Source organism: Narcine bancroftii, chromosome 1 (genome assembly GCF_036971445.1).
Source record: "Narcine bancroftii isolate sNarBan1 chromosome 1, sNarBan1.hap1, whole genome shotgun sequence".
In the NCBI taxonomy this organism is placed as follows: domain Eukaryota; kingdom Metazoa; phylum Chordata; class Chondrichthyes; order Torpediniformes; family Narcinidae; genus Narcine; species Narcine bancroftii.
In genome coordinates this window covers 262,189,525-262,215,430 of record NC_091469.1, presented here as the reverse complement: position 1 = coordinate 262,215,430, position 25,906 = coordinate 262,189,525, and the positions used below count along the sequence as shown (strand labels likewise).

At 42.0% G+C, this 25,906-nt stretch overlaps 1 long non-coding RNA gene across 2 annotated transcripts in view; it reads right to left on the bottom strand.

Annotated features, from left to right (window-relative positions):
* Window positions 1-22,980, bottom strand: part of LOC138751349 (uncharacterized) — a 50,729-nt gene extending 27,749 nt beyond the window's left edge. Inside the window, exons 1-4 of one of the 2 annotated variants that reach the window (XR_011349857.1) lie at window positions 21,078-22,980; window positions 14,699-14,797; window positions 11,721-11,949; window positions 8,629-8,751 (exon numbers count right to left, since the gene is read on the bottom strand). This is a non-coding gene — a long non-coding RNA (uncharacterized lncRNA). The remainder of the gene's footprint in view (window positions 1-8,628; window positions 8,752-11,720; window positions 11,950-14,698; window positions 14,798-21,077) is intronic. The other variant, XR_011349854.1, reaches the window with a different exon arrangement.
* Between the last annotated feature and the right edge of the window lie 2,926 nt (window positions 22,981-25,906).

Below are 25,906 nucleotides of genomic sequence, written 5' to 3'. Positions count from 1 at the left end.
CTATGTGAGGTTCCAAAAGGTGAACGAAGCACTGGCTGCTTTCTTTTTGTGCTCTCGTGTATTGTTGGTTCACGAATGTGGTCAAGTCCTTGATTTGTTTGAACAGCTGCAGCGATGTAAGACTGGTCTGGTTTTACTGCTGTTAAAATCTGTTCGACCACAAACTAGACTAGAAATTGTGTTGCGCACAGGCACCGGAGGCTGCGGCAGGCCTGCGTAACGCACCTGTGCCTACTTCTCCCAGCTTCGAGCAGCAGGGCTGGGAAGGGGGTCTCTTTGCAAGACCATGATGTGACCACCCCACCCCCGGTCTGCAGCACTTCAGGAGAGGCCTGACCTCCCACCATGGGGTCTAATATCTCAACGCTCCATGTGCATAACTCAAGCAGGGATAGGTTCCTGGGTATGATTGGAGCATTCATCCACTCCTTCCTCAATATCATTAAAATCTCATAGCCCCTCATGTAATCATTAACAAAGCCCTCCTCTCTCATTCATCGGACAGACACACAGCCCAAGCTGGGAAACACCTGGTTGTGGAGAATACCCAGTGATGTCCTCCTCTCAAATCAGTTCACTCCTGCAGTCCAAGCCTGTGTTCCTCAAGATCCCTGCTAGTTTCCTGCAGATTCCAATCCTCCTCTAAAACGAGGAGGTACCTTAGCATAAAGTTAGGGCTACTGTGCTGCACAAGAGCCATTGTTCACATTCACCCATTAAAGGATTTCTGACTTTGATTGAAAATGTATGCATAGGGAAGTGATTTATTAATTTACTCTTTTACTTGATCTTAATATTTTTAATCATTTTTTTTTGGTACTGTTGGCATAGCGGTTAGCGCAACGTTGTTACAGTACCAGCAACCCGGGTTCGAATCCGGTGCTGATGGTGAGGAGCTTGCATGTTCTCTCCATGCCTGAATGGGTTTCCTCCCACTCTTCAGGTGTTGTGGGTTCATTGGGTGTTACTGGGCAGCAAAGGGATGTGGGCCAGAAGGGCCTTTTAATATGCTGAATGTCTACATTTTTTAAAAATGAATTTAATTCCTTACACATAAATGGGTTTTCAGTAAAACATTATTGTTTTTTGTCTCTGTTGAAATTTTTTAACTGCTTCTGGTTACCAGAAACATTTAATTGAATTTTGTCAACACTTTCAGACCCATTTGCTTTGCAGAATGCTAGCATACTGAAGTCTTTAGCTCCATTTGAGCCATGATGCCATAAAAGGTAAGCATAGATCACAAAATGAGAGCAAGAGAAGACCAATCGGCCTGTCGGGGCTGGGCTCTGCCATTTAATCATGAGCAGATCCGTATCACTCAGCCCCACTCCCCGGCCTTCACCCCGTAACCCTTGATGCCCTGACTAATCAAATACCTGTCAATTTCTGTCTTAAATACAAAAATAGTGAAGGTGGCATGCTTAGAGAATAGATTGGATCAAGCACAATCCAGCCTCGTAACACGTGGAATGTCATTCTTCCTCTATCTTAGTTTGACATTACGTTGTAAGCAATAGAAATTGATACCTTATATATAATGCTCAATCTGTTATAAATTAGCAGTTGCATGTTTGACTTTGTGTGTGAAATTCAAATGGTATGGAATTTTAAGCAAGCATGTTTTAGAAAATTTTGGCAAAGAGTCATTTTTGAAAAAAAGTGAAATATTGCTTTTCACAATGCTTGCCACTTGCTTCCCTCGGGGGTAATTTGCATATCCAAATCAACCTCTGAGCATGTCCTTGGAGTGCAGGAGGGAAACCAGAGCAGAGGAAGAAGTGGTCCTGAAATGCACGAGCAGAAATAGTGGAGGAGACAACTTTTAAATGAAAACTGCATAAGCATTTGAAACAAATTGAAGGGTTACTGCGGGGTGGAAGTGAGGAAGGGAAGCAAAAGTGTAATTGACTAGATTGTTCTTGAATAGAGCTGACACAGACTAAATGGGCCAAAGAGCCTTCTTCCAACCTGGAGCCATTCTGTGATTCTCTGTGTATACCCTGTGACTGAGAAAGTGGCCTTACACTCTCTACAATTTTAAAGAATTCCAGGTCGGATTGCCTTGTGGGTGCTGTTGAATTGGCTACCTTGGTTCGAGAAGTCAAAGATTGGGATGGGGAGGGAGGTGCATGGATGGTGGTACATAGTGTTACATAGACAGTAATCATTTTCTGTTATGTCTGAAGCCACACCCAACTATCCATCAACATCGATTCACTGCCCAGCCTCTCCAGCCTGCCAATTAGATGTGTTCCCACCAGCCAGAGTGCGCATTCCTATTGGCCAGCCCTGTGCCTCACAGCCCCTGCTGAGCAGGGCAGGTTATAAAAATTCAGCACCTGTTTCACTTTCTCTTTGCCACGTGATCACAGGTAAGGGACTAGCAGCCCCTTAAGCTAAGCAGGGTATCGCTGTAGACAGAGCCAATACCACTATTGTAGCCACGCTCCCAATTACCAGGGGTACAGGAGCATGTTTACCCCTGTAGGTACCCCACGTGTAGGGTACCCTCCAGAGTCAGAATTCCCTTTTCCCTACAGGCATATTCCAGGGTCGTAAGGCAGTTGCGTTCTCCCCTCCTCTCCCTGGAACTGCTTTTCTGATTGCATTCTGCTGCTGGGTTTAGGTTCCAACTGCTTGTAAACTGCTAACTACTTTGCTTTATGCAGTTAATTACTCCTGATCTGCCACTGTGTTGCTGGGGTAGCCGGCCCATTTGTTTCGGTGTTAATAAATCCTTTAGTTATCTATTCCCTGTGCCTGGATTCGTTTGTTTCTGAACCCCAAACGAATCTCAACAAAACACATGGTCTCAGATCAGAGGTCAGGCTTCTGAGAATAAGGTGATGGAAAATCCTTCAGTACAAAGGTTTCTGAATCTTCAGAATTCTCTCGCCTGCGACTGTTGCGGCTCAGTGTTGAGGATATGAAGGGAATCGCTAAATCATTGACTGGCAGCGCAGCCTCAGGGAAGTGTGAGCTGCTCCTGCTTGACTTTTGGGTTCTGCATTGAAGCAAGATGCACTTTCCAACAACTCTCTGAGTAAAAAAGGTTTCCTTTGAATTCCATAATAGATTTTGGCCTTCATCTTCAATCGTCTAATCAAACCCTTCAAAATTTTGTTACGGTTCTGTTAGATTGCCCTTTAGTATTGTTTCTTTTCTGGAAAATAAAAACTCTCCCATGGACAAAATTATGTGATATTTAAAATGACATTCCTGGTATTATTCCTGTAAAACATTTTCCCACTTCTCCAGACTTTATTTTCTTTTGATAACACAACTTGCAATCATAAAATGATTGATTAAATTAGCGTAGGATCACTTTCTGATTCATTGTGTGGCAACTGAGAACAGACAATAAACAATGAGCTGAATGTCAATGTGGAAATGCGATGAGGAATATGACCACACAACAGCGGGCTGGTGATGAATATGCTATTTGTTAGCACCAGTGACAATTGCATAAAGTTTGTTGCACCCCATTTTTAATACCTGCACATATTTTTGAAAGGGCCAATATAAAGTCCCAGAGTTTAATGAAACTGTCTCCATAGAGAACGCAGTTCTGATTATCTTCCATTCCCACCAAATTAAGACCACCTTAAATAACCCAGCTGTCATGATTTTGGCAGTTGCTGGGCTGCGGGGGTGGACAAAGCAGAAGATAAGCTGGGAACAAATGTTGCCACGTGGAATCTCAAAATCGAGCCCTTTTGCAAACCTATTTGAACTGTCAGGACTCTTTACTGTTTACATTTGTTGAACATGTTTACTTGAATTATCTCAAAAGGAATTTAATTAAAGCCCTTCTGTTCAGATAGTAGCCCATGAAAATCAGTGAATTTTGACAGCTAAATCTAACCCATCCTCAGCTATAGAAGAACATTGAACAGTACAGCATAGAAAGGCACTTTGGCCCACATTATGCTATAAACCTGCTCTCCACTGGCCTATCAAACCTGTCCAGAACAACTTTTGTGTCTCCTCTGCTTTGAAATCTCATAGAAACCCTGTATAAGCAGCAAATGGAGCGACAACCTATTCAAACCACTCGCCCACTTGTTTAGTCAGTTTCCTCAGGCACCTTGTCCATCAGTGGAAGCATCTGCCGTTCTCATATTTGCTTCCTCTGAACCTACAAAACAGGGGGGTGTACAGACAAGACAAGGGCAGGAAGGTTGGCGTAGCAGATAGCCCAATGCCTTTATAGCGCCAGTGATCAGGACCGCTTGTAAGTTTGTATGTATTCCCTGTGTCTGCAAGGGTTTCCTCTGGGGGCTCCAGTTTCCTCCCACCCTTCAAAAACATACTGGGGTGCAGGTTAATGGGGTGTAAATTGGGCAGCACAGATTCGTAGAGCCGAATTGCCCCATTACAGTGCTGTGTCTACATTTAAAACTAATTTAAAAAAAACATTTCAGTAACCTCGATCCTGAGGTTCTGCTTTAGAAGAAAAAAGCAGATATAATATTAATGAGTAAAATTTCTATCAAAAAATTGCTTAATATCTTTTATTCAAATGTTAAATTGGTGGAAAATATAGCACCTTGGAAATCTGGAAAGTTGTGATACATTGAATAATTATGCTATCATTGCATTGTCCTTATTGCCCATGCCATTTTTTAGCCATTCGATTACTGGGTTTAGCATTAACACATTATAGGAATAATTCCATTATCCCATGGTAAGATGCACATGTGGAGAGCTTGACTCAGGTAGAATGCAATCTTCATGCAGTGGGAGCAATGGACCTTAGAATTATTTCTTTGGAAAACTTTGGTTCTGTGAGGTACTTTGATTTAACACTTTAGTTGTTCCCGTCAGAACCCTCTTCAATAATGTACTAAAATGGTGAAGCATTCACTTTATTTGTGCTTCATTAATTTATTTTCTTCTCTTTCCCTTATTATAAGTGGCACCAGGCCTAACAACAGACAAAAGTTGAAGTACATCATTTTTATATATTATTACATGACAATAAAAGGAACCTTCACTTTAAATGCTTCCACCATCAGACGAAATGGTAAAAGCACATAAAATTACATTATTTAAAAGGCATTTAGACAGATACTTGAAGAGGGAAGCAGTTGGCCTGATGTGGACAAAAGGGATTAGAAGAGACAGGCATCACAGTCACACGGACAAGTTGGGCCGAATGGTCTGTTGCTGTGCTTTACCGCTCTATGACTCAATAGAGCACTTACTTTCACTTTGCTAAGTCCCATGGTGCTTTGTGCTAATGAGATGTTGTAATGATTGCACCACTGCACCAGGGGACTTAGCACCACAAGAGAGAGTGGTTAAGACATTATGAATGCACATCTTCCCCTTCAGTTGGATGTTGTCACCTTTTGTATGAACCTCTCTAATAAGATAAAGGGAAGTATGTCAGTCAGTTCCATATAATCCGTTTGATGTGGCTGCCATGGTTGAACGGTTGGCAATGTATGTAAACTGTGGAATGTGAACTTGGGTGTGCAGTTAGTGCTGAAGTTATAGACTTGATATAATACATGTGACTGTGATGTAGAATCCTAAGGTTATGTTGCATTGGTGAATTAACTTCTGGTTGGCAGTGACATTGGCTGTAGGTATGGAGCTTGAGTATGCACTTGTCTATGAGGATGCCCTTTGTGTTATTACATTTCTTCCTGTGCTATTTTTGTGGGCCTATATTCCAGGCATTGAATTCTACATGTATTCCCACTGCCCTCTGACCAAGTGCCTAGATAAGGGGTCCCCAAACTTCTTAAGCCATTGACCCCCTTCATGGAATTAAGTATTCCCTCATCGACCCCCAGGCATGGAATCCTGGGGGTGGTGGCAGTGCTGGACTTGGGGGTGGTGCTGGTGGCACTGGAAGGGATGGGGGTAGAAGCGCTGGACAGGGGAGGGGGCACTACCAAAGGTACAAAGAACTTTACATCTTTCTTCTACGCTCCATCCATCCTCCCGTTTACTATCAACTTGTTCAAAGGCCTGCTCTTGCGAGAGGTTGGCCACCACTGCCATAGGCTCTATATTCCACTGATGCACCTCTGCTTTCCACCGCAAAAGTTCAATTGACCCTCCCTGATGTTTATTAACCCCCCTTTCATCCCCTTGGCATTTATCGACTCCTTGCATACTCCCATTGACCTCCCCCCTTCCCCCAAGGGTCGATATTGACCACTTTGGGGACCCTCCAGCCTCGACAATCTTTACATTTGGCAATCTTAATAATGAGAAAGGCAAAAGTCGGGATGCCACCCATACAGGATAAACACATCACATGCCCTGTGCTAGGGTCCATCGTGTGACTTCGAGCATGCCAACCAGTAGAGAATGCATCATCAGCCCATCAAAGCCTTGGCAACTCTCAGCACAGTGAGTGAACATTAGGCGCCATTCTTTCGGGTAATGAGCATGAAGTCGAAGCTCATATTTGCGTTCAGTCCCAAGGAACATTTTGATTTCAGGTTGTGGATGGTTTGAGATCAGATTCCTGCCGTTTAGTAATTTGCAACCTTCTTACTGATATTTGTGAACAAATCTGGCCTGAACCAGAATAAATCACTTTCAAAATATTGGCCCAAAAGAAAAATCAAACCTTGCAATTCTAGAGGAAAGCCTCGCTTGCTGGAAACTCACAATAATAAGATTAAGGTTTTGTCAAACAAGGGACACAGGGTTTTCAGATCATTGAAACAAAGGTGAGAAAGTGACCTGATCATTTTAGTGATGGGCAACGTATCTACAAGCTTAGATAGAGAGACTTTTTTTTTGGATTTTAATTGATGATACAATTTAGCTCAATTTTAAAATATCTTTTAATGGAGTTACCAAATAAACCAAGCTCAAGGTACTGGGCCTCATGTCTGAATTCAAAGAGAAAGAATTTCAATCCTTCATCTTCTATCCATATTATAATCTCTCAAACAAAATTTTGGGTGGTTGTCAGCAAATGTGGTTTACAAATCATATCAGTAATGTGTACTTTCTCAAGGGCAAATTGCGGCAGGAACAGAAATTAAAATCACTGCATTATTGTGACATGGGTTTCGCTGGTACTCTCACTGGTTATATTGCACTGGGTTATTGTGTGTGTTTGTGTGTGTGTGTGGGGGGGGGGAGAGAGAGATTCAGTGCGTGACATGACATTTTTGAACATGGAGTCTTGTTCCTTGCAAATTTGTAAAAGTGCATCACAGAGAATGAGTCGGGCTGACTCGGAAACACTGACGCTTGTTTGAAAATCCTCCAAATATCAGTGGTGCTTTGAGGGTGCGATTATATCAAGGTCATGTGTTTGTGTTGCTGCGTGTTTTCCATGACTTCAGACTACTGACCTGTCTCAACAATGCACAGGCACCTGGGAGACATCAGGGCTATGTTTTGGTGACTGTACATTTTTATACTATGATATCTTCAATCATTCTTTGACACATTGATCCATCTTAATCATCAGCCATAGTCTCATTATAAGACATTATCCAACCTTCATTCCATTACTTTCAGAGGAATCTCTAAAGCCACAATATTATAAGAAGAATCTCACAAGAACCACATGCCCAAAGGCATTAATTTGCTTGTTTTTCACTGATACAGTACACTTCTGATTATCCAAAATGCTTGTGACCTGACCTATATCGGTAATACAGATTTTTCAGGTAATTGAGAAATTTCTTTAACCAGCCCAGTAGCATCAGAATATTTGTATTGGCTGTCGTCGACACCTCCCCACTGCTGTCACCAATCCTGCCTGGGAGCCTGAGGTCCCCCCACTCCTGCCCAGGAGCCCAAGGTCTCACCTCATCTGTAAGTGGTAGGAGATTGCCCTCCAGCAAAATTTCAGTAACCCCACTGAAGGGGAATTTGACAGAGGGAGCAGCTCAGGCGAGTGGTATTCAATTCAAACTCTGAGTATGCCACAGTGCAAATGGCAAAAAAATGACAATTTATAAATAAATAACCAGTGCTATCCTTTCCTTCAATGTGTAACTGTGGACAAATGTCTCCTTTGTAAAAGTGATTCCCTGTAGCCCCACTTGAGTACAGTGGGTAAAAAAAAACAATTTTTTTCAACTTGCGATGTCATGTCTCCGCCAAAAAAAATTTCAGATATTTGATAATTTCAGTGGAATGATTTTCGGGTAATCGGAAGCGTACTCTATCTGTATTTCTGGATTACAAAATCACTTTCTTGAGTGAATCAGTATCATGTTCACAAATAGTTTGAATGAAACTTCCAAAAATATTCAGTTTCCTTTAACTCAAGCAATGAAGAGCCAAGGCCTTAGATGATTTTCCATTCAAAGCCAAGCTCAAAGGTACAGATCTTTGAACGAACTAATTAAACTTGAACAGATTAAGTGAGAAGTTGTTTGATACATTATGGTGTTGGTATTAATACTGTAGAGCTATGGCAACGGTATAGGTACAGAAAAGTTACAGAATGTCAGCATTAGTTAGAGGGGTTGGGGAAAGGGAGAAAGACAGTGGGGGTCCTGCCTGAAAATAGACAGAAATCTCAGGAGTCCAACAGGGTAATTGTTCCAATAGTGGTCCTTTGAAATCGACTAGTGCACAAGAGAGAGAATGTGAAACACACAAATTGCTGGATTTCAGTAAATCTATTCTTACCCCATTTTCCTGGCTGATCTTTGTTCAAAAGGTCGTCCATCTTGGCACTGAACAGATGACTTGTCGAATTTAGCCATCCAACTTTAAAAGGGGCTGACGTCTTCATTCAAGAGTACGCAGTGCCTTTTAAAGATAAAGGAAACACATTTCTGATAGGTTCAACTCATCAGCAGTGGTGAGGCAATGGAGCAATCCAGCAGAGACTCCACTCAAAACTTTGGATCCCATGGGTTACCTGCGATGATCAAAAAAATAAGTAGTTGGTCACACTCCTGATTAGATCACTGGAGCCGAGGAATAACGAGGTGCGTATCTGATTACAAACAACTGAATGCAACCCTGAGTTTGAAGGCATGTTGTTTCTCTATTTAAACTGCCAGTCAATGGAAAGTCTCACGATCTTGTTGGAGCAATTCAACCATGTTGAATCTGTTGTTGTATAAAGGAAGGGGTTGAGTCAGCATTCAGGGGGAAGATTCAAACTTGGCTGAAGGGTGCACCAACAACAACCTTGCACTCAATGTCACCAAATCTAAGGAGCTGATTGTTGACTTCAGGAAGGGAAAGCCAAAGATCCAGTGATCACTGGGGGATCAGAGGTGGAGAGGGAGAGCAAATTTAAGTTCTTGGGACTCGCCATGTTGGAGGATCTTTCCTGGACCCAACACACAAATGGCATCATGGAGAAAGCATGTCAGCCCCTCTTCTTCCTCAGGAGTGTATGGATGTTTGGTAGGACACCAGAAACACTGGCAAATTTCGACAGAGGTGTGGTGGAAAGAGGGCTGACCAGCTGCATCACATTCTGGTATGCAGACACCAATACCCCTGAGTGTAAAGCTCTCCAAAAGGTTGTGGGCACACCCCAGGACATCACAGGCAAAACCCTCCCCACGATCAAGAACATCTACAGGAAACACAGCCATCAGAGAGCAGCAACGATCATCAAAGACCCACACCACCCAGCACACACTGTGTTCTCGCTACTGCCATCAGCAAAGAGGTCTAGGTGCCACAAGACTCACACCACCAGGTTCAGGGACAGCTACTCCCCCTCCACCATCAGACTCCTCATCATCAAACTCAATCAGGGACTCATTTAATGACTCTTACTTGTGCACTTTATTAAGTTTTTTTTTATTCTCTATGTATTGCAGTCAGTTTGTTTACATTTTCATTATCTATTTACAGTTGTTTATTTGTTTACATCTATACTCTGTGCACAGCTTTCTTTTGCACTACCAATAAGTGGTAATTCGGCCTCACCTGCATATAACGGAATCTCAGGGTTGTCTATGTATCCTCTCTGGTGTCACAAGAAGATGCAGACCACATCGCGTGACACCATCAGAGCTGGTGATCCCAAAATTACTGTATTTTTATAAAAATATCCCTGCAGTTAGTTATAACAACAAAAGCATTTTTTCATAAGCCCATCTTACACGTATCAATATACCTACAAGGCTAAACCTCTGTGCTAATTTACTTTTTGAACCTTCTAATGCGCCCCGGTCAGATACAATGGCACTTCGAATCACGAGGTTTCATCTGCACACGTTACAAGCACGTGCTGTTGTTTTCATTGCTTTTATAGTCACTGCTTTTGTCAAATTTTCTGGTGTTTTAGCTACAATATTGTGGTCATCAGTGTTTGTGAAACTGTATCAATAACTATTTTGAGAATGAAGTAGTAATTAAAGGAAAAGGAGAAAAATCAAAAACGGCTTCTGCTCATTTACTAACAATGTAACTAATAATGTTGTAATTCAATGTAGAAAGATTTTACAATTTTGTTGTTGGTATTCTATAATCTATAGTTGTAAATTTAGCAACTTACATCTTTATTTATCACATATTATTCTGATATTATATAATATTCTAAGGGGGGGGTGATAACACGTGTTATCCTACTGTGGGACACCAACCCTAGTGACGCCACTATGTACTCTGACAATAAATCTGAAATCTGAGAATGGGAGTGGGAGGAAAGTCTGAGAACATAGTGCAATGGGAGACAAGCAACTTACCAGCCCACTTATCCTTAGGAGGTAAAAGAACATTAGAGGACCATGGGCCAATCCATGTAGTTACAGGGAGAATGTGCAAAGTTCAAACAGACTGCACTTGAAGTCAGGATTGAACCTGGAACTGTGAGGCAGAAGCTCCACTAGCGATGCCCCAATCAGAATATGCATTTTACATTTGATTATATGTGGGAGTACTCTTATTATTATACTACAAGGATCCATAAACCAATATTTCCAAAACCCTCTGTTAAAGTGTACACCACTGGTTCTCAACCTTTTTCTTTCCACTCACAAACCACTTTAAATATTCCCTGTGCCATAAGTGCTCTGTGATTAGTAAGGGATTGCTTAAGGTGTTATGTGGGTGGAAAGAAAAAGTTTGAATACCACTGTTTTAATTGTACCTGATGGACTCATTATGTGAACGGTTTCATGACTCCAAAGGAAATGGGGCAATGACAATTTTTCTCATGCAAAATATTTCAGTGACAATTGGGCCTAGAGCAGTGATTCTCGACCTTCCTACTCCCATCTTAAGCAATTCCTGACTAATCACAGAGCACCGATGGCGTAGGAATTACTTAAAATGGCATGTGAGTGGAAAGAAAAAGGTTGAGAACCACTGGTGTACAGGGTAGCATGTTGTATACAAGGCACAAATCTGGTGTCAACGTTGTGAGAACCATTGAGCGGAGAATTAGAGAAAAGCTTACTCCATTCAACTCATGTGTCTTCTGCTACTTGAATTAGTTCTTTATATTAAGCAGAGCTGGTGTTAATTGTACAGTTGTTACAGTGAAACCTTCACCATTTACATTTCACTATGCATTGTATTTGTTTTACATTGATAATTCTGCTGTCCAATTTTAAGATCGCCTCCAGAGATTGTGGGGAATTTGCAAGATAGTTCCAGGCTGTTCATGTACAGAGCACCTTTGCCAAGGCTAAGACCTACATCCACAATGAACTCTGGCAAATTTCTTAGAATTTTCACTAACTGCCTCTGAATTCATTTGCGGCAGCCCTGCTAAGATCAGCAAAGTTTATACATGCAGAAGAACAAACCTTGTGGTTTGGCTTGCTTCTTCAATGGCAAAGCTCACTGAGCTGCAGTTCCCAATCACTGGCGCACACCCATAATCCCTTTCAATGTTATCAATTCCACACGCAAGTGAAGTCTCAGCCTGATATCATCACGGGCACTGATGTATATTAATGGGCACCTTCCCCATGCCACTGATTGCCAGGCGCAGTTTGAGCTCCTTTCCAAGTGTGGCAACTTCCCAACGTGGCCCTGCCAGGAAGAAGGAAGAGAAACTTCAGGTCACCGTACTAAATAATGGAAAACCAGTGGCAAATGTAGCATCTTTTAATCCTCAGATAAAGATTTTGGGGCCTCCACTGAATGCTAGACAATGGTATCACAACGAGAGGCTAAAAAGAGCACAAAATATCATCGGAGGTTAAAAAAAAATCAGTGACAATAAGATAGAAAGGAACAAAATATTAAAAGTTATGTCCTAGAAGGTCACATTTGTTAATACTCTATCTGATCGTAAACTTCCATTTAATCTCCACCACTGCAAAAGATCACATATTATTTTAGATCTTAATTTCATCCTGTTACAACCATTCAATTCTATCAGGTATTCATTAAAAAGGAAAAAGAATTTGCTACAATGCTTCTTGCGATGGAAATTTTGATTACATTTACCTGCCTTTTGTTCAGAAGTGCAACATTAAAAAAAAGAACCTCAGCCCAGGCTGAATAAATTCTGCTCAACATCTATTCAAGCCCTAAATCAGGAAGTACTGATGATGTGACAGCATGCCTAGCTCTCTTGCTGCCCCAGCAGCTGTATCCAAAAATATGTTTCTCTTTAAGTATCTGTCTAATTCTGCCTTAAAGATCTTGCCGCTTCAACCTCCCTCAGTAAGCAATTCCAAAGCCTGACCACCCTCTCAGTATCCTGCCTGAATCGTTCTCAGCCAGTATTTATGTCCTTTTATTCTGTTGTCTTCTGCCAAGGCAAATAGCCCCAACTGACCCTCAACATTCCTGAGCGCTATTAATTTAAAAATCTCAGCTATATCCATTTTCATTCTTTTCCTCTTCAATAAGAACAGACCAAGTTCCTTGAGCCTCTCCCCAGATGTTTTTTTTTTATTCCCCTATCATATTAATTCTTCTCTACTTTTTTTTTAAAGTTTAGTTTTTTTTGTGTGGAGTTGGTTTAAGAAATTCCTACAATACTCCAGGTGCATCCTAAATGTTGCTCTGCATGGTAACAAGATTGCTTTCCGTGATCCACACTCTATTCTTTTTTGCATGGTATCATGTTTGTTATTTGACAGTCACCAACAGATGGCGCTTTACCTAGAAGAGGCTTTGCTTCCCAGACTAGCTCCCCTCTCCAAAGTTGATATTTCTGGCCATCTGACCATTTTATTCTGGTGTTCATCATCTCCAATGTGCATGAGTTTTGAATCATTTACATTCATCTAGCAGTTCTCCACTCACTTCCCCTGGCATTCCACTCCAAATATGATTTGTTGGATTTGCACTTTCTCTGGTTATCTCTAAAGTGTTTATTTCAGCACCAAGTTTGTCCAGGTATCCATTCATTACCGTCCTCAAAATTTGTTAAGTTACATGATTGTTGTTGGTGTACCAGTGTATCAGTGTGGCCGCGGCAGGTAAGAATTTTGGTGCATCTGTACGTTGTACTTATGTATCTGACAATAAACTCTCATATCCATTCTGGATGCCTTGTCATTCACACAGCCTGTCTCCGCTCCCTCCAGCACAGTTCAATTCACTCCAACCCATTATCTCCCATCCCAATGTTGTCCATCTTTTCATTGAAGCTATACTCAGATCTGAGAAACTTTTGCCTTTATTCCTATAACATTTTTTAAAAATAAGAAAAATAAATTGCTTTACAGTTGGTAGACATTTCAGCTGGTAGTGTATTCTATGATTAGATGACTGCATATTCTTGATCAGACAAGGCCTTGGTAAACATACCAAGCTATGACATGCCAAAGACAGTATAATACACTGTGCAAAACCATAATATGTGTGTGTTCATTGTATTGCTTATTTTAATTTGAAGGGGAAGCCAGATCTGAGTGGAAATTATTTCAGATGAAAGACTTTCCCGCAAAGGAAACCCAGACAGAAGAGTGCTATCCTACTGATTAACAGGGCAGGTTAGACAGCAGACACGTCTGATTGTTTTCAGTGGTGATCAGCATCCTTCCCAGTCCTGGAGGAAGCAGCATTAGAAGGTTCAGTGCCAACCAGAGCAAGTCCTGAGTGAACATTTTTTTTAACAGCTGACAGACCACTGTGGCGGTCATTGGTTAGTGCTTATTTATGGACTACATCTCGTTAACCTTTCTGGTGCTGGAATGTGAAGGTTCAATCTCCGCATTCGAACTTTTCAAATGCATTCTCTGCTATTGTTGATTTAGTAACATTCAGGTCAACACAATGGCAGGTCTGCAGTGGGTCCTGTAGATAGTAAAACTGCCCTTACTATGCTTCAGCAGTGGAGTGAGTGAATGGTTGTAGATGGAGTGCCTATCAAACATCATCTTTCCAATACGATGTTCAACAGCAGGTGAAACTCTGCTCATCCAGAAGAGTGGAGAGTGTTCTAGGCCACTCCTGACTTGAGCCTTATTGACCGTAGACAGCCTTTGGGAAGTTAGGAGGTGAGTTATTCGACACAGGATTCCTAGCTTCTGACCTGTTCTTGTGTTCATGCCGTATCCTGTACAGTATCCGGTCAATGGTAACTCCAGGACATTGATAGTGGGGGATTCAGTGACGGTTATGTAATTGAACGATAGAAGATTGACAGCTGGATTTTCCCTTGCTGGATATCATCATTGCTGTAGTGTCAATATTGGAAGCATTGTCTCAAATACCACCCTCAATCAAGATTCCCGGGGCAGCTCATCCTCCTGCATTCTGCCCAGGTGTCAACAATATTTTGATTTCTTCAGGCATCCAAAGAATTAATCCTATGACTCACCAGAGAACTCGTATCTGTGATGTCCTTGCCCTCTCTTCCACTCCATTCTATCTGTGGTACACATTTTCAGCATTTGTACATCGAACTCTGTTCTTCACTCTGAATGATGCAACAGAATTGGTAATGAACATTTTGTGAAGTCAGTGACAAGGGGTCCTCCTCATCCCTGTCTTTCTCGTCCTGTGCAGCTGAAGCAGTTTGCAGTTCTTGGGGGCATCCAACATGAAAAAAGGAGCAAAGATAATGTTGTAGTGTGGAAGAAATTTCATGCAGGCAGATTGACACCTAACATAGTTGGCAAACAGCCTGTTTTAATACAACACCAATTTGTGAAAGAAAGTTCATGCAGAAAGGATTAATACTGACACCAACATAGTTGGCAAACAGCCCGTTTTAATAAAGTGCCTGAACCTGACTATTTGTGTTCAGTGAGACATATTACTTGGAAGCTAAGTTGTAGCTTTAACTGTAGTCAAGGACGCGAACAGTGGTTAATGACGCAGTTTTCTTTCAATTAGACAAAACTAAGGTTTTAATATTTTTTTTCTCTTTCTTTTTTTTCTTTGGCTTGGCTTCGCGGACGAAGATTTATGGAGGGGGTAAAAAAGTCCACGTCAGCTGCAGGCTCGTTTGTGGCTGACAAGTCCGATGCGGGACAGGCAGACACGGTTGCAAGGGAAAATTGGTGGGTTGGGGTTGGGTGTTGGGTTTTTCCTCCTTTGCCTTTTGTCAGTGAGGTGGGCTCTGCGGTCTTCTTCAAAGGAGGCTGCTGCCCGCCAAACTGTGAGGCGCCAAGATGCACGGTTTGAGGCGTTATCAGCCCACTGGCGGTGGTCAATGTGGCAGGCACCGAGAGATTTCTTTAGGCAGTCCTTGTACCTTTTCTTTGGTGCACCTCTGTCACGGTGGCCAGTGGAGAGCTCGCCATATAATACGATCTTGGGAAGGCGATGGTCCTCCATTCTGGAGACGTGACCCATCCAGCGCAGCTGGATCTTCAGCAGCGTGGACTCGATGCTGTCGACCTCTGCCATCTCGAGTACCTCGACGTTAGGGGTGTGAGCGCTCCAATGGATGTTGAGGATGGAGCGGAGACAACGCTGGTGGAAGCGTTCTAGGAGCCGTAGGTGGTGCCGGTAGAGGACCCATGATTCGGAGCCGAACAGGAGTGTGGGTATGACAACGGCTCTGTATACGCTTATCTTTGTGAGGTTTTTCAGTTGGTTGTTTTTCCAGACTCTTTTGTGTAGTCTTCCAAAGGCGCTATTTGCCTTGGCGAGTCTGTTGTCTATCTCGTTGTCGATCCTTGCATCTGATGTAATGGTGCAGCCGAGATAGGTAAACTGGTTGACCGTTTTGAGTTTTGTGTGCCCGATGGAGATGTGGGGGGGCTGGTAGTCATGGTGGGGAGCTGGCTGATGGAGGACCTCCGTTTTCTTCAGGCTGACTTCCAGGCCAAACATTTTGGCAGTTTCCGCAAAGCAGGACGTCAAGCGCTGAAGAGCTGGCTCTGAATGGGCAACTAAAGCGGCATCGTCTGCAAAGAGTAGTTCACGGATATATAAAACTTGTAATAACAGTCTAGATGTAGCTTGTAATAGTTTTATTCCATGACATAATCCTAATTTCTGTAACAGCTAGTTTGTCTCTCTGTATAAATATTCATGCTTTTATGGAGGAAATTTCAGAGTCAGTGGAGTGGACACTACTGCCTGCTCTCTGTGATAGATCATGTACAATAAAGTCTGTGAAACAAAACTTGAGGTCTCTGATCAGTTCATTTCATTGACAGCGGTACAGAGAATTACTTCAAATTGTCGCAGTTTCTGAATTTGGGAGACTGACGCTTGAGTGGAAAGGTCCGTTGTGAAATAGAAGAGTAAGTAGTGGGGGGCACTGCCCCCTTCAATGGTATCAGTCCCACTGCTGACCCTGGACTCGTCTGAGGGCCTCCTTCAATGCATCACGGCAATTAGTCTCTGATGTGATTGGTTGCTGCTACATTAGGTTTTATGCCACATTTTCCTGTTAGAGAGGGTGAAGTGTATTGGTGAGGGCTCGATGATAGATTTGGGCAACATGTCCACTGTGCTCAAGTACTTAGCACTAAAGGCGAGGCATGTGTCCTAGGTTTAAGACTTGCATTAGTGCAAAGTGTGCAATTCCAGAATGATAGAGATTGGTGGGAGATAATAATTGAAGGAGTGATCCAATGAACATGTGTTGAGTGTGCAGTTGATATTTGAAACTATATTCATGAGCTATTATGCACCCCCACACCCACCCGGTCCGATCCAGTTGTCGCTAACCCCACCTCCAGTCTGATGCTACCGCCAACACTCCCCCCCCCACCCCAGTCCAATGCTGCCACTGCCACCCTGCATGGTCTGACACCGCTGAAAATTCAGAGCCCCCCAAGTTATCCTAATGCCCCTCGATTAGATTTGTTCTGATGCCAACTCCACAAATTGCCACACATGCAAATTTTCTCCCACACTGCGAGCCACTTGGAATTTTGTTCTCCCACTGATGCACAGGCATTATGGTTAGCACTGGCTGGATTCTTCTATTAAAAAAATCAATGGGGAGCATGAAGCTGGAAATCTGCCTGCACTGTACTGAATCGATACAGGTAACATGTGCACCCATTTCCAGGGCCTGTTAAATTGAGCCTCTTCACTAAAAAAAAACTAGACAAGATAATTCAAAGCTTCCTGTTAATTGCTCATCCAGACTCATCTTCTTCCATATATTTTCAGATTTCAGATTTATTGCCAGAGTACATCACATCCATCTCGAAGATTCTTTTTCATGAGGGCGGAGGCAGAATTACCTCTTATTGGTGGTGGAAAAAAAAACTGTACTCCACGTACAGCTGACTGTGTAACACAGAGAGAAAAAAAAATCGAAGTGCACAAGTAAGAGGCCTTAAATGAGTCCCTGATTGAGTTTGTTGTTGAGGAGTCTGATGCTGGAGGGGGAGCAGCTCTTCCTGAATCTGGTGGTGAGAGTCTTGTGGTACTTAGACCTCTTTGCTGATGGTAACATCGAAAACAGAGCATGTGCTGGGTGGTGTAGATCCTTGATGATTGCTGCTGCTCTCCAATGGCAGTGTTCCCTATAGATGTTCTTGATAGTGGGGAGGGTTTTGCCTGTGATGTCCTGAGCTGTGTCCACTACCTTTTGCATGAATTTTCACTCAGGGATATTGGTGTCCCCATACCAGACCATGATGCAGCCAGTTATCACACTTTCCTTCACACCTCTGTAGAAATTTTCCAGGGTTTCTGATGTCATACCAAACCTCCGCAAACTCCTGAGGAAGTAGAGGCACTGACGTGCTTTCTTCATGATGCCTTTAGTGTGTTGGATCCAGGAAAGATCCTCCAAGATTACGATTTCCAAGAACTTAAATTTGCTCACACTCTCCACCTCTGATCCCCCAATGATCACTGGATCATTCATCTCTGATTTTCCCTTCCTGAAGTCAACAATCAGCTTCTTGGTTATGGTGACAGTGAGGCACCAAACTCAACTATATATTCATGTATGCAACTAAAAATACGAGCCCAGGAATTGAACCTAATGGAACACTAATGGTAATAATCGTCAAGTCTCCAAAATATCCATTAACCCCCATCAACACACAATATGCTGGAGGTACTCAGTGGGTCAGGCAGTATCCATGGGAGGCAACATTTCAGGACAGAACCCTTCATTTTCCAAGCACTGGGTCAGTTTTGGACCTAATGTATCATTTCATCCTCTGCACCTTTACATTTTATACTATCATGCCATTCAGGATCTTGTCAAAGTCTTTGCACACTGCATTAAATGTATTGACCTCGTTGGCTTTTCTTGTCACCTCAAAGAACTCAATCAACTTAATCAAATGTGATTAACATTAACAAATCCATGCTGAATGAAATAACTAAAAGCTATTGATGAATAGTCAAGCCATTTTAAAAATCAAAAACTTAGCCATAAACTTACAAAATCCAAAATCTAATTAAAGCATTTAAATAATCATCTAAAAAATCTAAAATTGTTAACACAGTAGCCCCTCACAGCCATTCTCATCAATGAAAATGAATGTAAAACATCCCAACAATCTAGCAAGTTTAAACTCATGCACTGGCATGGACACATTTTGAAATTGAGAACCTTTCCAAGCAGGTTTTGCACCAAGGACTGGAGAATGCGGTTTCGTCAAATTGTACTTGTACAATCAGATTGATAACAAAATTGACTTGAAATGACAACATGGACACATAATTTACCCATGCAATTAGAGTAGGTTACATACATACACCTATTTTAAAACAGATCTTATTTGAAATGCTGAAGAATTCATATTCAGTAACATTACAGAAACTATGGAGAATGCTATGCACATTTCATAAATAGCTGCTAATTGAAATGATGTCATCAAATGAATCGGCTGGAGACAGGTCATCTGTGTTGAACATTTTTACAAGGCTTCTGACCTTTCTGCAAAGTGCACAGAAGGGTCACTCCTGAGAAATTTGTTTATCTAAGACAACAGATTGGAGAAGATGGGGGTTTTGGTTTTGCAAGAGAGAGTCACATGGGCTTTCTTGCAGTTGGAAGACAGAGAGAGAGAGAGAGAGAGAGAGAGAGAGAGAAGAGGGAAACAAGTTCTCTCAGCCAGTGTGTGTGTGTGTGTGTGTGTGTGTGTGTGTGTGTGAGAGAGACACTGAAAGACAGCTGAAGCAAGCAGGAAAAGTTTGTTGGAACTGAAACAGAAAGCTCCAGAGCGGCAGATGGCTGGAAGTGCTCTCTGTCTGATGTTTCTCTTGGAATAAGTGGAACAGAATGGAACTCTGTGTTAGCCTGAAAGAAAGAGATTATTATCTGATGAACCCTGATGGGGCAAGTTTCATCAGCAAGATATTGAGGTGACTATTGGTGGTACCTCAATTGTGGAAATCCTGGAACAACAAATCTCTCTCTGCAAACCTCCAAAGAACCTTCCTGAGCGGTAAACATTTGCCTTTCGAGCACCAAAACCTGGTGAACTTTATACATGTTAAATTCTGTGCACAGTATAAGAATTGCCTACAACCAGTGAACTTGGAAGAATGAGACATGAGATTGAAATGTGAACCAAAGAACTTTTCTTAAATTTACATACACACACATCATACACGTGCACTTAGAATTAGAAGGGGGTAAATTTGGGTTAGTTAAGTTAATAGAGATAAATTAAACTTTGATTCTGTTTTCATGTTTAAAGATAATTAAAAACAACTTTTGTTTAAGTAACCATTTGTCGTGGTGAATATCTATTGCTGGTGGGTTTTGGGGTCCTTGGGGCTCGTAACAATACTAGTATTTCTCAGATTGCACAGTCTGCATTCATACCTGAGTAAGTCCGATGACCCCTCCTCCATGCACTTCCATCCATTACCTCAGCACCACTATTCTTCACCAAAGCCAGAAACTTTGATTCCCTTGATGTTCAAAAATCTATTATATCCTGTCCTGAATCTACTCAGCCAATGAGCCCCCACCACCCATTTGGTAAGATTCATTGCCCACTATTTGGAAAAGTTTCTTCTCATTCTCTGTTCTTAATGGCTATCCCTCTATTTGAGACTTCCACTGTCCTTGCAACCTCAAGGAAGCTCTATCCCTGCATCTACCATGTCAAACCACGTGAGAATATTATCTATTTCAATTGCAAAATATTTGTCAAACTGTATTTCCCTTTCATCAGTCCATGTTGACTCTGGCCAATCTTATTATTTCCTAAGTGCTCTGGTACCATCTCCTTAATAATAGATACCAGCAGTTTCCATGCCAAGGTTATGTGATTCCACAATGTCTCTCAATGATGATGAGACAGAGTATACTGTCATGTACATAAGTACAATATACAAATGCACTGAAAGTTTTACTTGCTGCAGCTACATTGATACGTTACATGCACAATAAACAGTAAGTATAAATTAAATCACCAAACTGATGGAAAAACAATTGTTCTTCAACCTGGAGATGCCTTTTGTCACTCTTCTTAAATCATACAGTTGTATCGCTACTTTCACGTCCAGAATTTGAAACAAGGCAACCAATGTATCTAACTCTTTCAAAAGTTCATGTTCATTCTTCTAGAGAGGTTGATGATTATTTCCATTCTACGTTTTCAGTAAGTCATTCAAAAACACAAAAGCTGACAGTATTCATGAATATAATTTTCTTTTTTTTCCTGTTTCTCAGGTGTACCTCAGGGTGAGGATGATTTACTTCCTCTCAGCTTCTGCAGCCATGTAGAAAATGACACAACCATCACTGGAATCTCAAATCTGCAATTAGTTAATGTTAAACTTTTGTCTGATAGTGAATGTTAAGAACTTACCGTTAAAAAAGAAATCATCTTAATTATGATTCAAAAGCAGCATCTGTGTGGTTGAGTTACAGGAAGGTATAGTGAGCCGATTTACATTTGAAATATTATGCGACCTATAGAATTTATAGGGAAATGTAAAGAGGGACAGTTAGAAAACCCTTCAAAAATTCTAACAGTTCTTAATTTGTATACTGCAACTGTTACCTGATCTGTTCATTGTTTCTGCCATCTTCTGCTTTTATTTCTGATTCCCAGCATCTGTAGCTCTTTGAAATTTTAATGAGTTTAATGTTGCTCTGTGCAGACAAGCACGAGGCAAAATACATTACATCCCCCAAAATATGTTTGGCCTTGCTGCAGAACTGGGTGAGATTCCACCGTGTTCTGGAGGCTAAGGCAAACATTTTATCAAGTCACAGTGGATTTCCCAACAAAGAAGAAAGAGAAGTCTGAACCAAAGGGAACTGTGGGGAGTCTTTATTCCAACAGACTGCAGCATCGCCAGACACCCTTGTTTTCCCCAGTCGTGAAGCTCAAATACTGTGCTCCTGTTGCCAAATGTTGTGCTAGATCTAAAGTTGCCAGCCAGGAGTAAAGTGGGGATGAATTGCTGAGATCACTTGACTGAAAAAGACTATTGCAAAAGGACAATAGGGCTTTGCATAATTGCAAACCAGGCTGAAGGTTTGGAGGAGAAGGAACAAACTAGATTGATGGTACTTACTAACCAATCTGAAATAAGACCATGACCGTGTTTGTAAAGCTTTATCCTGTTGCTGGCAACTGCTCCAATGTCTTTTTCTAATCAGCAATTGTTTGGAAATCTTGTCCTGAGAGACTAGGCAGGTGTGAGGAAGGTGAGGTGGGGTTACTCATCTGAGTGGTGAGCCGATGAGTATCTTACAGGTAAGGTGGAGAGCAAAATGCCTGACAAATGACAGTCAGAAATCAATAAAGAAAAGTTCCATTCTCTAGGGCAGGTATTGTAGGACAGTGGTAGGGATAGGATTAAAAAAACAATTAAAAAGGCATCGTCACATTAGGGTTTGTGTGGGTCTTCTAAATTTGATTCAATTTGAGTTGGAGATTGATGTGGTGCTGTGAATGCCATCTACCTGGACTTTAGTGAGGCATTTGACAAGTTCCCTCACAGAATGCCAATCCAGAAGATAAAAGTGTATGAGATCCATGATGAGTTGATGGTTTAGATTCAAAACCGGTTTGCCCATGGAAGACAAAAAGTAGTGGTGGAGTGGTGTTATTCTGGCTGATGTTCATAGTTGGTGGTACATACGGTGTGTGTGTGTGTGTGTGTGTGTGTGTGTGTGTGTGTGTGTGTGTGTGTGTGTGTGTGTGTGTGTGTGTGTGTGTGTGTGTGTGTGTGTGTGTGTGTGTGTGTGTGTAGATAGATAGATACAAGTATATACAGATGGTGAGGTCATTGAGGATAGAGGCTGCTTTCTTGAGACACCGCCTCTTGTAGTTGTCTTTGATGGAGTGAAGATTGGTGCCCGAGAAGTCACAAGCCGAGTTACCAATCCTCTGGATTTTTTCTTTTCCTGAGTGATGGCACCTCCATACCAGATAGTGATGCAACCAGCCCTGGGTTAATGCAGGCAGATAATAAGCTAAACCCAGCTTCATTTAGTCCAATAACCATTTCAAGAAAATGTTCTTGGTCAAAGTGCAGTTAGAGTAAAATTCAAAGATTAATTTCCAAGGAAGGATTTCATTTTACTATCAAACCAATGAACTGGAGACTTTGATGTACTTAAAAGAAAACAGTTTAATCCTCTGGCAATGAACCTGTGGCCTTCTGGACTGATTGGTTGAGTAGCATTGGAAAATCTTCTAATTATTCAGTCCAAAACAATCACCAATTAAGGACAAATAAAAGTGCTAGAAAAGCAAATTTGTCAGGACTCATTTTGGCTTCTGCCCTGGACCACTTCATTACTGACATGTATGCATTTGAATACTGTAGCGGGAGCCCCACGTGTACAACAGAATCGCGCACAGCCACAACAGTTAAGCAAGCACATTACCAGAGAGCATCGCCTCCAATGACGTCCCAGTCCTCCAGCTGCAGGTCAGGCACCAGCAATTAGGAAAAGCATGTGAATAAGAACCCGCGCTTTTTATGGCACCCGACACCTGAGACTGGAAAGTGACGTCACTACCTCATCCCAGAAGGCTCAGCGTGAAACGTGCAGTGGGAACTTTAAAAGCTGTGGTTAAGCACAGTAAAGGTACTGATTCCTGACTCTACTGTCTCCAGTGTCATTTATTGACACTTGCGTAAGGTAGTGTCATCAGATAGGCCACTACAATACTATGTTTGATTTAACAATTTGAACTTTCCACATTGGAGGTCATCGACTGTTTTCTCCCCTAAAATTTTGCAACTCTTCGATACACAATTGCCATGCTGGATAGATATTGCCATCTGATGGCTCTGTAATCAGACCTGCAAAAGTATTCAATGGCAGCCCTGGAAATTATAGGTCAGTGAGCCTGACGTCAGTAGCAGATAAATTATTGGAAGGTGTTCTAAGAGATCAGATATACAAGTATTTGGATAGCTAAGGACTGATTAAGGCTAATCAACTTGGCTTTGCATGTGGTAGGTTGTGTTAAACCAATCTGACAAGAGTTTTCTGAAAGAGATTACCAGCAAAGTTGATGAAGGAAAAGCTAAGGACTTTATTAAGACCTTTGATACAGTCCATATGGGAGGTTAGTCAGGAAGGTTCAGATGCTCAGTTTTCATGGTGAAGTGGTAAACTGGATTCAAGATTGTCTATGCAGGAGAAGCCAGAGAGTAGAGGTGGATGATTGCTTCTCAGACTGGAGGCCTGTGGCCAGTGGTATGCCTCAGGGAACGGTGCTGGGACCACTGTCTGCATGATAATGTGGTAAGTTGGATCAGCACGTTTGCAGATGACACAAAGATTGGAGGCGTTTTCAAAGCTTGCAGAGGAATCTGAACCAGCTGGAAAATGGACTGAAAAATAGCAGATGGAATTTAAATGCAGACAAATCTGAGGTGCTGCATTTTGGAAAGAAAAACTAAGAAAGGACACACACAGTAAATGGTAGGAAACCGAAGAGTGCAGTAAAACAGAGGGATCTGGAAATACAGATACATAGTTCCTAAAAGTGGCATCACAGGTGGATAGAGTTAAAGAGCTTTTGGCATATTGGCCTTCATAAATCAAAGTATTGCGTCTAGGAGCTGGGATGTTCTGGTAAAGTAATATAAGACACTGGTGAGGCCAAATTTGGAGTATTCTGTGTAGTTTTGGTCACCTAACTCCAGGAAAGATTTTAATAAGTTTGAAAGAGTACAGAGATTTACTAGGATGTTACCCAGGCTTCAGGAACAGAGTTACAGGGAAAGGTTAAACAGGTTAGGACTTTATTCCCTGGAGCATAGAAGAATGAGGGGAGATTTGATAGAGGTATTTAAAATTATGAGGGGGATGGACAGAGTAAATGTAGGTAGACTTTTTCCACTGAAGGTAGTTGAGATACAAACCAGAGGACATGGGTTAAGGGGGAAAGGGGAAAAGTTTAAGGGGAACAGGAGGGAGAACTTCTTCACACAGTGAGTGGTGAATCCGGGCTTAGTTTTAACATTTAAGAGGAATTTGGACAGGTACATGGATGGGAGAGGTATGGAGGACTATGGACTGGGTGTAGGTCAGTGGGTCTAGACAGAAAAATAGTTTGACACAGACTAGAAAGGCTGAAGGGCCTGTTTCTGTGCTGTAATAGTCTCTGTTTCTATCGTTCTACGTCCACAAAATATCAGGTCTGCAGGCAAAGTCTCCATTCTGTTTAACTTTTATTTAGCTACTGATATAACATTCCAGGATGCGGCCAAATTCACGTTTCTTAGGTATAATAGGTTAGTAACTTACCCACTGGTTGTCATAGCCGAAGGGTGATAGCAGGGACGAGTTCCCACTACAACACAAATGCTCTTCATGGCGGGCATCTCAAACAGCCTCTGACAACCAAGTCCAACTCCTGGCCTTCACTTGTGATATAGTTCTTATGCCCGGTGGAGCTGTTCTCACTAACAGGAGAAAGCGCAAAGGCAGTCCACTAGTGCCCTGAAACCAATTGCTCCAGGCAAATTGGACTCATTAACTACAGATGGTAACTCATTTAGTAGAGGGAAAACTCTGATTTCAAACTCAGCTGCCTTATGGCTATACCTACTCAGGGGAGAGGTTTTGGAAAATCCAAATTCCGAGGAAAAATCCAGAGTCCCGAAGACAGCTGACTGCTGCACCCAGCACCGGCACGGCAACTCCTGCAATGCTGCTGGCACCAAACTGTATGGTCTTTTGTCATTCCTTTGAACCTATCATTAGCATGTAGGGGGGGGGGGGGGGTCCCCACTGCATGGGCAAAAGACAGATCTCCTTATCAACTCTGCCCTGGCTTGCGCTCTGGAGAGGCCACTCCAGCTTACCAGAAGCGCAGTACCCATGTTTGACCATGACCGATGGAGGCCACACACACACAGAGGAAAAAAATAAAAGGAGCAAAAGCATTTCTCACCGTTTCATTTGAGCAATTGTTTATTAGCTCACTGTGCACTGTAATTTCTCGGCAAACTTCACACTAATAGCATGCCTTAATGTAAAATAGCCCTATCTTCAACACTGTTCTAAATTAATTAATTCAAGAAGAGATTTTCATTTTCTATCCAAAAGAAAATCCTTAACTATTCCAAATTAAGCTACCCGCTTCTTACTTTCTTCCTCCATTTATTGGGACAATTATTATCAGAATCCACAACAACAAGGTTCCAAAAGAGCTTTGCA